Source organism: Elaeis guineensis, chromosome 16 (assembly GCF_000442705.2).
Source record: "Elaeis guineensis isolate ETL-2024a chromosome 16, EG11, whole genome shotgun sequence".
Classification (NCBI taxonomy): domain Eukaryota; kingdom Viridiplantae; phylum Streptophyta; class Magnoliopsida; order Arecales; family Arecaceae; genus Elaeis; species Elaeis guineensis.
The window spans coordinates 6,992,315-7,005,239 of record NC_026008.2 but is presented as its reverse complement, the minus strand read 5'-3'; the positions used below and the strand labels follow the sequence as shown (position 1 = coordinate 7,005,239).

Sequence of the window (12,925 nt, the reverse complement as noted above, 5' to 3'; positions counted from 1 at the left end):
CTGTGAGAAGCATCTCTCGAATTTTTTTTGATGATTGCCATGTGTTAGAAGCTTCCTGATGGGTGTGGAATTTTATCTTGGCATGTGAAAATTTTTGAAGGGCACGAGATGGCATGTGGAGAGGGTGCAAGACAAGTCTAAAGGCACCCCATCGCTAACTATTTAAAGGGGGTTGCACCAGAGATTTGTTTCATTCAGAATTCTAAACCTATCTCTTCTTTCTTATACCCTCTCTCTATTGTCTAATTAGTCTCTTCCTTCTCTTGTTAGGATAAGTTCAAAAATAGTAAGGACAAGTTTGATTTTAGGACAAGAGTCTAAGAAGAGATATAAGGAAGATGAAGAGAGAAGAAAGGTAAGGATAGGAAGGCTAGGAGGAGAGGAAGAAGGTCTTGAGATCCTGCTATCCAAGAAAATTTTTAGATTAAGAATTTTGGAGGAGGAATCATCCTAAGGAGTTGGTGTCTTGATCATAGCCCTGTGTGGATCACCATTGGAGGGCGAACACTTGGGCACCTGGTGGAGGTTCTATCGAAATTTGGATTAAGCATTGCAGGTATTCTTCTATAGCTTAAATTTTATTATGAATATGTTATATGTGATTGTTAATCATCAAGAAGATGCTGGTTTAAAGATTTAATATTTAATATTTCTTAATTTAAATTTTTGAAATCTATTATGCTTCTGGTGTGCATGTTTACCTTGAAACCCTACAGTGGTATCAGAGCCGGCCTTGTTTGGTTCAATCATATATACATAATATTTATGTGATGCATATTATGCTTCATGTTATAAATTACTTATACTATAAATTATGCTTTCATATGATGATATGAATTGATGCATATCTGATCCACTACATCATCTTGACATAAGGTTGTCCTAGCATAACGGTGTTATGTTGCAAGGTTGTCTTAGAATGATGAAAGTTCATATGTTATACTGGCACATATAGAATATTTAATGTTGGGATATATTAGTATAAATTAGCATCATAATATAGTAAGAATGTGCATGAGACCAAAGAAGCCCTCATTAAAAAATTATATTAAGTGGTAATGATATACAACAATAAGTTAACCAATTCTTGATCAATTGGTGTCTAGAAAAGTACTAAAGATAGTTCTTTAATTGGTTCTGTTGTTTGACCTAGCCAATTTATTGGTGTCTAGGAAAAGCAATGGAGGGATCTCCACCTACTTACCTAGCTAATTTGATTGGCGATCTTAATATTAAAAAAATTCTATTGTTGAAAATACTACTAGGGGCCTTCCTTCATGCTAGGTTAATGTTACATCATGAACTATGACGAGGTTGTTGTGTTACTACATGACTTGTCATAAGGATTGATATAATATAATCTTGATGCATAAAAGATGCTTATGATAATTTTGGATGTACTACTTTATTATGTTACCACAGGAGTAGTTATATTCGAATTTGATTGTATTGAAAAGAAGGGTCTTATTTAACTAAAATATTATAGCTTGTTGTGTTATCACTAGGCTAATAATATTTTAGAGGACAAGATATAATATTGAGAATTGCATGAGATGCAACTAGAAAGAGTTTTCTATCTATGAACTCATAAGGGTTTGTTGTGTTAACACAAGATCACTATGAGAAATTAGGGTCTCAATCCCACTAAGATAAATATAGTATATGTCTCGTTCATCATAGTAGAGGGTTATGATATTCGATAAAATAGTGAGAGGCATAATTAAATCAAAAGATCTTATTCAATTGTGTAAGTCAACATGAGTTGTTTGCTTATGTAATATTCTTTATTTATTGTAGATTAAATTCTACAAATGGCATCTTCATAATCATTACGAGAAATTTTAGATTCTAACAAATTGATCGATCCCAATTATGTAGGTTGGTTGAGAAATTTAAAGATTGTACTCACTCAAAAGAAGCTCTTCTATATTTTTGATGTCTTTGAACCACAAGTGGTTGGGAATGATGCCATAGAGGAGGAGATATCCACATACAAAATGTGAAAGAGTGATAGTTTAACTGTTAAGTGCATCATACTGGCCTCTATGAGTAATGAATTACAGAGGCAGCATGAGAGCATGGATACTCAATCCATACTCCTCAATCATAAAGAGTTGTATGGAAAACAAAGTAGGATTGCTAGATATGAGATATCTAAGCAGTTATTTCATGCTAGAATGACTGAAGGATCATCCATGCAAGACCATGTCTTGAAGGTCATTGACCTGATCACAGGATTGGATCAATTGAGTTTTGTGATGGATGGAGAATTAAGTCAGAATTTGATCTTGCAATCTCTTTCTGAGTCATTCGCTCAATTTGTCATGAACTATTACATGAACAAACTGAATTCCTCCTTATTTGAGCTGTTAAACATGCTTAAGATAGCTGAGAGCCACATAAAGAAAGAAAAGGCTCCACTTCTTCTTGTAGGCAAAACCTCTAAGAAGAAGTCAAGCTTTAAGGGTTCAAGGAAAATACTAAACCCTAAGGGTGGCAAGATAAAGAAGAAGGAGAAGAAAGTCTCCGGATAGGGTACCTGCTTTCATTGCGATAAGACAAGACATTGGAAAAGAAATTGTAAGTTATATCTTACAACTGTAAAGGTCGGTGCAAGCGACGCACCAAAAGGTATGTATGAGATACATAAAATTTTATCATTAAGTTCTTTCAATTCAGACTCTTGAGTATTGGATACCACCTGTAGTTCTCATATATGCAAGTCATTGTAGGGGCTGCAGAACATTAGAGTGTTGAGGAAGGGTGACTTCGAGCTCTACGGTGCTGGAGGAGAGTCCATCCAAATAGAAGCTATAGGGACATATATATTGGAGTTATCTTCTAGAAAGATCTTAGAGCTAGAAAACTGTTATTATATATCTAAGATTATTAAAAATATTATTTCTGTACCGTTGCTATTGCAACAAAATTTTGAAATTAATGAAAAGAGTAATAGTTGCTTAATTTTTTTTTCTAATGAAATTCTTTGTCATGACATTGTTAACAATGATCTTCTGATTCTATCTAATAATAATTTTTTTCATATTGATGAAAGCTGATGCGTAGTCATTGATAGCACCAAAAATAACTCTACTTACTACGTAGGTAGGATGAGTCGAGATCGTATCCTCAGGGACCTTGGGCTAAGTTGAGATTGCAAGTTAAAAGAAAGAAGCGTTGTTTTTGATTTAGAAAATAAATTATCGTAAAATTGAGGTAATTAAAAAATAAAGAGCTCGGGAGTTTTGAATTAATTTGCACTAGCAGAGTTGTATCTCTTTTTTAACTAAATAGATGTGATTAATCTTAGGAAAAATACCTGTCTTTCCTCGGCACGCTCCGTACCCGTAGATCACGGCGCGTCTCCGGAAAGTACTAGGTAACCAACTCTTCTTTCCTCGGCACGCCCCGTATCCGTAGATCACGACGCGTCTCCGGAAAGTAAAAGTTGTTCCTAATATTAATCTAACAAGAAAGCATAAATAAAAGCATATGATAGGGAGCAAATAAAGAACTCATGATAATTTAAATAAAAAGCATAATCTTTATTGCATATAAAGAAATACAGGAAAGTTTAGAACAATAAACCATCTCTGTGTCGTTACAAAATTTCTTCTCCACTCCCGAGACTGCTAGCCTAGCTGCTCATGAAGTAATCCCTTTCTATTCCTCTATGCAAGGCTCTAGAAGAATTTCTGGGCTCCCCCCTCTAATGGGAGTACAAAAGCCTTTTTATAGATATTAGGGGGGAGGAGTTTTACATGGTTTTCCGATGTGGGACTAAAAAAAAAAAAAAAAAAAAAATACAAATCTTTCCACTTGAAATATTTCCAAATAAAAATTTAATTTGCTCGCCACTGTGTCTGCGGTGCGCGCCTACCCGCATCCTGCCCGCGTCCTGCCCGTGTCCGTGCCGCGTCCCGCGTCCGCCCCCACATGTTCACGCACGTTCACGCGCGCCTGGTTCTTCATTTGAATTCACACGCGCCATCTTTTTTCTTTTGAATTCATATCACGCGCCAAAGGATTCACACACGCCCAGGAACCAAAAAAATTCACGTGAAACCCTTTTCCCTTTTTTTTTTTTTTATATTCCAAAAAGAAACAAAAGTTCCTTCATAATGACATCTATATCCTTTTTGGATTCCTTGCATAGTATCTTCATTTTCTATAATACCGGATGCATCTTTCTTTTATTTTAATTTTATTTTAAGTCTAATTTTCTTCAAACTTGAATCTTTTTGATCTATGAATCGGACTCTTTGTATCGGCGATCACCTTTCCTGTAAAACATAGAAAGAAACATCAAATTCTTAATAAATAAGATAAATTAAATATAATTTCTTAATTTAAAATACTTAAATTAAGTGTTTATCACACCCCCCAACTTGCATTTTGCTCGTCCTCGAGTAAAATAGATATATCAGCATTGTGTACCGACTTGATTTTGAATAAAAAGTAAGTTAGGCATCCCAAAAGGTGGATGATACTTGATCAGACCATTAAAGAGATATTTCATTGGATTATCAATTTGACCCAATTAGTGGTTGAGTATTAACTAAAGAAATTTCAGAGCTTTTCTTTCACCAACTCCCCACTTTACTCTTTAAATCCTCTAACTTAATGGGAAAAAGGTTTATTATCTTCTTGCAATTTAGTCTCTTTTTTTTTTTTTTTATATATATATATATATAACATTGCCTACCTTTTTACGCGAACCATAACGCTTACTTAGGCGAAAGGGCCCGGTTACTCAGTAGGAGACCAATGTTATTTTTGTCTCTCTCTCTTTTTTTTTTTTTTTTTTTTTTTTTTTTTTTAAGAGAATTTTTGCATACCTCGATCTTTTCACCCAATTTTTCATGAAGCAGATTCTTTATTGAGATCAGTAAGAAGATGGTTGTAGAATTACTCCTAAAATTTAGTCTAGTTCAAACCCTACCATTCATTGGGTTTTCTTAATAATTTATTCCTCAGTATCTCTAAAATTATCTTGACCGTTAATCATTCATTTATTAGGATGCCTAATTGACTCTTAATCAAAATAAAATTTGAATACACAAAACTAATTATTTCTGACCATACTCGAGGATTTGATTAATTCCCCCCAACTTAATCTACATTATCCTCAATGGAGTAGGAAAGCAAAGAAAATAAAAGGAGAGAGTGCACCTGGGATAATTTTGCTTCGGAAGTTGAAGATAGCTTCATTGATTAATAGGCTCTTGTTCTAAATTTCTGCAGCTGCGGTAAAGTAAAAAAAAAATATAAAATCGTTGGGTTGCCTCCCAACAAGCGCTAAGTTTTACGTCTTCAGCCAGACTGAATTGAGTATTATGGCAGTTTTGGATCCACTAAATCAACAGATTCAATTAATTCTCCATCACTAATTCCATCTATGTAAGGTTTCAATCGCTGACCGTTCACTTTAAAAGTGTTCTCCTGTTTAGGATTTTTGAGTTCGATAGCTCCATGAGGAAATACCTGAGTTACAATGAAAGGTCCGTCCCAACGTGAGCGAAGTTTTCCAGGAAACAGACGCAACCTAGAATTGAAGAGCCAAACTTTTTGATTAGGCTCGAACATTTTTCGTGCAATAAATTTATCATGATATGCTTTAGTTCGAGCCTTATAAATTTTGACACTCTCATATGCTTCATTGCGTAGCTCTTCAAGTTCATTTAATTGGAGTCTCCTATTGGAACCTGCATTTTTCATATCAAAGTTAAATTGTCGTATGGCCCAAAATGCACGATGTTCCAATTCCACCGGCAAATGACAAGCTTTTCCGAATACAAGTCGATAGGGAGACATTCCTATGGGTGTTTTAAAAGCAGTACGGTAAGCCCATAATGCATCGTCTAAGCGAAGAGACCAATCCTTTCTATCGGGCCTAACCGTCTTTTCTAGGATATGTTTAATCTCCCTATTTGACACCTCTACCTGACCATTAGTTTGGAGGTGATATGGTGTGGCCACTTTGTGTGAAATATTATATTTTTTCATAAGTGCTTCAAAGTGTTTATTCGTAAAATGAGTCCCCCCATCACTAATGATCACCCTTGGGAAGCCAAATCGACTAATGATGTTTCGTTGGATAAAACTAATTACAATTTTATTATCATTAGTCCGTGTAGCTATTGCTTCCACCCATTTTGATACGTAATCAACTGCCACCAGAATATATTCAAATCCAAATGAGGCTGGAAAAGGTCCCATGAAATCAATCCCCCAAACATCGAAGATTTCTACTACTAAAATGGGGGTCAGCGGCATCATATCCTTCTTGGATAAATTTCCTGTTTGCTGACATCGCAGACAACTTCGGCCAAATTCATGTGCATCCTTGAAAAGCGTTGGCCAATAAAACCCACTCTGCAGTACTTTTGCTGCAGTTTTTCTTCCACTAAAATGTCCCCCACATGCCGAAGAATGGCAAAAAGTGAGAATACTTTGGAATTCACTCTCGGGGACACAACGGCGAATAACTTGGTCAAGACAGTATTTGAATAGTTCAGGTTCTTCCCAGAAATAATGTTTAATTTGTGAGTAAAATCGATCCTTTTCTTGTTTTATCCAGTGAGAAGGTACTTGTCCTGTTGACAAGTAATTGACAATATGGGCAAACCATGGAGGACGGCTAGAGGAGATTGCGAAAAGTTATTCGTCAGGAAATTTTTCTTTGACCTCATCTATGCCTATCGTGTGTTCAACTAAGATCCTGGAGATGTGATCAGCTATCACATTCTCAGAACCCTTCTTATCTCGGATTTCCAGATCAAATTCTTGTAAAAGAAGGATCCATCTGATCAAACGCGGTTTAGTATCTTTCTTTGAGAGGAGATGTTTCAGAGCCGCATGATCAGAGTAAACTAGAACCTTAGACCCTAACAGATATGAACGAAATTTTTCAAGGGCAAACACTACTGCTAGTAGCTCTTTTTCTGTTGTGGTGTAGTTTAATTGGGCATCGGAAAGAGTCTTGCTAGCATAATAGATCACATGTGGCTCCTTATTGATTTTTTGGCCTAAGACGGCACCTATTGCAAAGTCAGAGGCATCACACATAATCTCAAATGGAATGGACCAGTCAGGGGGTTTTATTATGGGTGCTGTTGTCAGGGCTGTTCGTAATGTGTTGAATGCTTTCAAACAGTCTTCATCAAAGACAAAAGGTGTATCCTTGGCCAACAGATTGCACAAGGGTCTTGAAATCTTGCTAAAGTCTTTGATGAAGCGTCTATAAAATCCGGCATGACCTAAGAAAGATCGTATTTGTCGGACCGAAGTAGGGGGTGGTAGTTTTGAAATGACCTCAACTTTGGCTTTATCTACCTCGATCCCTTTTTCAGAAATAATATGTCCTAATACAATTCCTTTTCGCACCATGAAATGGCTCTTTTTCCAACTTAGGACAAGATTTATCTCCATACACCGTTTAAGAACTTTTGAAAGATTATGGAGACAATCCTCAAAGGTGGTTCCAAACACAGAAAAATCATCCATAAAAACTTCAAGACATTTGTCCACCATATCCGAAAAAATGGCCAGTATGCACCGTTGAAATGTAGCAGGTGCATTGCAAAGCCCAAATGGCATACGCCGAAAAGCGAAGGTGCCATATGGGCAAGTGAAGGTCGTCTTTTCTTGATCATCCGGAAATACAGGTACTTGATTGTACCCTGAATAACCATCAAGAAAATAGTAGAAACTTTGTCCTGCTAACCGTTCTAGGATTTGATCGATGAAGGGCAATGGAAAATGATCCTTCCTAGTAACGGCATTCAGTTTTCTATAATCTATGCATACTCGCCATCCAGATGATATGCGAGTTGGAAGTAGTTCACCTTCTTCGTTCTCCACCACAGTAATACCAGATTTTTTAGGTACTACTTGAGTGGGACTGACCCATTTACTATCGGATATGGGGTAGATGATTCCAGCATCTAACCACTTTACCACCTCTTTCTTTACTACTTCACGCATGTTTGGGTTCAATCTCCTCTGCATATCTCGATGGGGTTTGGCATTTTCCTCAAAATGAATATGATGCATGCAAATGGAGGGGTCAATTCCTTTTAAATCGGCAATGGACCAACCGATAGCCTCTTTATGTTCCTTCAGAATACCAACCAATTGTGCTTCCTGATTAGGGGTCAAGTCTGATGCAATGATTGCCGGGAGGGTGTCATTGAGTCCTAGAAATACATACTTAAGCGTGGCAGGAAGAGGTTTCAATTCTAACGTAGGTGGTGATTCTAAAGATGGGACTATTGGTGTACTGGCTAATGTGGGCAATGGCTCATACTTGATTGTCCATGGAGGAGTGGTTTTATCATGTGGTGTATCTAACAAGATGTTAACTTCTTTCCTATATTCCTCAAAGTCACACACTCCAGAGTGAGCCAAGCAAGTATCTGAGGGGTCTGGTGCTAGAATTATGGGTGTTGCATCTTCTATAATATCTTCTAGTGTATCTACTTCGAAGCAACTATCCATTGATGGTCCTTGGGAAGCACCAAACACATTCAATCTTAGTTTCTTATTCCCAAACGATACGTCCATGACTCCTGTCCTACAATTAATGCATGCATTTGCCGTAGCTAGGAAGGGTCGTCCTAAGATAATGGGAATTTGTCTGGGGTTGCCACTTAATTCCATATCGAGAACCAGAAAATCAACTGGAAAGTAAAACTCATCTACCTTGACCAAGACATCCTCAAGCATTCCACGTGGTTCCTTAATTGATCTGTCGGCTAACTACAGTGTGACTGATGTGGGTTTCAGTTCTCCAAATCCAAAAAGTTCATACACCGAACTAGGTAAAAGATTCACACTTGCCCCTAAATCCAAAAGAGCTTTTTCAATGTGATAATCTCCTATAACACAGGAAATGATGGGGGCTCCTGGGTCCTTAAGCTTTGGAGGAGTGGCATGCTGGAAGACAGAACTAGCCTGTTCAGTGAGACGTACTTTCTTTGGGATTTGTGATCTAGATTTACGTTTTTGGGTGCACAAATCCTTCAAAAATTTGGCATAAGCAGGGACCTGTTTGATTGCGTCTAGAAGGGGAAGATTAATTTGGACTTGCTTAAATAATTCCAACATCTCATCGAGTTTTCCTCCCTTCTTATCTGCAGGAATAGGGGCTTTCAGGGCATCCGAAAATGGGGCTTTAGGCAAGTAAGATGATTCCGGTGCAGTTGGTTCCTTCTCTATTTTTAGGTCCTCCTTGTTCTTGGGTGATTTGGATTCGGTTAGAGATTTAGGGTCGGTCTCATTGGTTTTACTAGTGTGTTCAATGACCTTCCCACTTCTCAGAGTCATGATTGATTTGGCATGTTCAGAAAAAGCTTCTGGGGTATTAGAACTCTCAATCACAAATTGCCCTCTTGGGTTGCTCTCTGGTTGGCTAGGTAATTTTCCTCCTTCCCTCCTACTGAATGCAGTTGCTAGTTGACCTATTTGGGTCTCTAGCTTAGCAATGGATTGTGTGTGGGAGTTAAGGGTCTGAGTGTTGACTTCTAATCTTTCTAGTGCTTTCAGGACTTTTTCCTCAAAAGCTGAACTGTGACCAGTAGTAGATGGTTGAGGAGCATTTTGAAATTGATGGTATGGTCCATGCCTATATGTTGAGTCTTGATATTGAGGTCGAGGTGTGGCAGGACCAACCACTGGTTGTGGTCTCCAAGAAAAATTTGGATGGTTTCTCCAGCCGGGGTTATAAGTGTTCGAATATGGATCGTTTCCTGGTCTGCGAGCTTGTTGGACTTGCTGAACCTGCTCGTGCACAAACTCAGGAAATTGGGGTGCGGCTGGGCATTCACTAACAAAATGGTTCGGACTTGCACACAATGCACAAACTTCTTGGATTGGATTAGGTGGAATTGAGGATTGTCCAGTGTTTAGAAGACGATCTAATTTTTGGGACAGTTCATCTACCTTTTGATGGATATCTATGGCATTTCCTACTTCATATATTCCACCTCTTTTTGAGTTTAACATGGGTTTATCTCTAATAGAGGCAGACATATGATGTAATGAATTTTCACTTAAAATTTCAAACAGTTGCCATGCCTCATCCTCACTTTTCAGCATAAATGTCCCACCGCATGATGCATCGACCATGTGTCGATGTCTTTCAGAGAGCCCATCATAAAAACATTGGATTAACTGCCACTTGGGTACAGCATGGTGGGGGCATTTTCTAATAAGGTCTTTTAATCTCTCCCATGTTTCATGAAACATTTCTCCATCTAATTGGGAAAAACTAGTTATGGCTTTCCTTATTTGATTAGTTTTTCCTATGGGAAAATATTTCTTGAGAAACTCTCCTTGCAGCTGGTCCCAGGTTGATATAGTCATGGAATCCAAAGTATGTAGCCAGTATTTGGCTTTGTCCTTAAGTGAAAAAGGGAATAATTTCAACCTAAGAGCATCATCGGAGAAGTTGTGAATTTTTACAGTTGAGCATATCTCAAGAAATTCTTCAAGATGTTTATAAGGGTCTTCATTACTAAGTCCATAAAATGAAGGTAACATTTGGATTATACTGGACTTAATTTCATATTGAGTGGCCTCCACAGGGGGTACTTGAATACAAGGAGAGTAGGTATATGTAGAAGGAGTAAAGTACTCCTTCAATTGCTTGGGTGGATCATTCTCCTGATTTCGATCCATCTTTTTATGTCTGTTGGCTCTAAAGGTTCTTTCTATTTCTGGATCAAAAGGTTGGATTTCTGGTCGTAACGATCTACGGCCAAGCATATACCTTACAATTATACTATAGAGCACACACAGAATTTTTTTTTTTTTTTTTTTTAATATATTTTTATAATAAAGTGAGAAAAGAATGAAGAAAATCTAAAGAGAAGAACCTAAGAATCTTAAATCTATGAAAAGAAAGAAATTAATTAATGTTTAGATGTTAATTGCAATCAACTTAAACAATCATAGACTCTCTATCCTAAGGTTAACTTAGATCTAGACAGCTCCTAACTTTCAAGATTGCTTTTGAGCACTCCAAGCTCAAGACTGACTAATTGACTCAGCCAGATAAGCGTAAGATGTGGGAGGTTCCCTGCTCGTTGCTTTCCTTAGACACCAACTAAGTTGGCCAGGTCAGTCAACGGAACCAATTGAAAACCACTTTCTTTAATCACTTGCCTTAGACACTGAGCAATTAACCAATCCGCACTCGGTTCAACTCTAGAGCTTTCTTATCCTATTGAGCTCGAAATTCCTAGGGCTGACGTCTAGTTGATTTTAAATTAAGGTCTAGGTTATGCAAATGCAAGGGAGTGATTTGTGGGCCATGGAAGGATGATCAAATCCCCACCTTATCTGGTTAATTGGTTATTGCCCTTAAGATTAATTATGGAGATGCAATGCAAATAAACAAGGTGTCCAATCAAGTTAGAAATTTTTATATTTGAGGTTACGCTATTTTAGTTAAGTGTTATGAAATGTCAGTGGTTTTTTTTTTTTAATATAATTTTATCTTTTTATTTTTTTTTTAAATTTTTTTTTTTTATTTTGCAAGAAAATAAATTTAAGTGATTAAGTCTAAAAAGCAATAAATTACTGGGCTATGAAAAGTAGCAAATTATTCTAAGCAGCAAAATTCTAAATAGTAAATTAGTTATGCAAGGTAATTCTGTAATTATGCAAATAAGATTATCTAGCTAGAAAGTACTGAAAAAAAAAAAAAATTTAAAACGAGAAATAAAAATTAAAAAAAATTTTTTTTTTTTTTTTAATTCAACCGTCCCAAGATCCCCGGCAACGGCGCCAAAATTTGATGCGTAGTCGTTGATAGCACCAAAAATAACTCTACTTACTACGTAGGTAGGATGAGTCGAGATCGTATCCTCAGGGACCTTGGGCTAAGTTGAGATTGCAAGTTAAAAGAAAGAAGCGTTGTTTTTGATTTAGAAAATAAATTATCGTAAAATTGAGGTAATTAAAAAATAAAGAGCTCGGGAGTTTTGAATTAATTTGCACTAGCAGAGTTGTATCTCTTTTTTAACTAAATAGATGTGATTAATCTTAGGAAAAATACCTGTCTTTTCTCGGCACGCTCCGTACCCGTAGATCACGGCGCGTCTCCGAAAAGTACTAGGTAACCAACTCTTCTTTCCTCGGCACGCCCCGTATCCGTAGATCACGACGCGTCTCCGGAAAGTAAAAGTTGTTCCTAATATTAATCTAACAAGAAAGCATAAATAAAAGCATATGATAGGGAGCAAATAAAGAACTCATGATAATTTAAATAAAAAGCATAATCTTTATTGCATATAAAGAAATACAGGAAAGTTTAGAACAATAAACCATCTCTGTGTCGTTACAAAATTTCTTCTCCACTCCCGAGACTGCTAGCCTAGCTGCTCATGAAGTAATCCCTTTCTATTCCTCTATGCAAGGCTCTAGAAGAATTTCTGGGCTCCCCCCTCTAATGGGAGTACAAAAGCCTTTTTATAGATATTAGGGGGGAGGAGTTTTACATGGTTTTCCGATGTGGGACTAAAAAAAAAAAAAAAAAAAAAAATACAAATCTTTCCACTTGAAATATTTCCAAATAAAAATTTAATTTGCTCGCCACTGTGTCTGCGGTGCGCGCCTACCCGCATCCTGCCCGCGTCCTGCCCGTGTCCGTGCCGCATCCCGCGTCCGTCCCTGCGTCCGCCCCCGCGTGTTCACGCACGTTCACGCGCGCCTGGTTCTTCATTTGAATTCACACGCGCCATCTTTTTTCTTTTGAATTCATATCACGCGCCAAAGGATTCACGCACGCCCAGGAACCAAAAAAATTCACGTGAAACCCTTTTCCCTTTTTTTTTTTTATATATTCCAAAAAGAAACAAAAGTTCCTTCATAATGACATCTATATCCTTTTTGGATTCCTTGCATAGTATCTTCATTTTCT

The 12,925-nt window shown here is 37.2% G+C and overlaps 1 long non-coding RNA gene and 1 other non-coding gene across 2 annotated transcripts; both read left to right on the top strand.

The window, feature by feature from the left end:
• The first annotated feature begins 356 nt into the window (after window positions 1-356).
• LOC140854390 (uncharacterized) lies at window positions 357-2,913 on the top strand. Its single transcript, XR_012137602.1, has 3 exons — window positions 357-556; window positions 1,879-2,631; window positions 2,733-2,913. It is a non-coding gene; the product is annotated as an uncharacterized lncRNA (long non-coding RNA).
• A 7,274-nt stretch (window positions 2,914-10,187) lies between these two features.
• Window positions 10,188-10,293, top strand: LOC140854465 (small nucleolar RNA R71). Its single transcript, XR_012137680.1, has one exon. It is a non-coding gene; the product is annotated as a small nucleolar RNA R71 (small nucleolar RNA).
• Window positions 10,294-12,925: the final 2,632 nt, after the last annotated feature.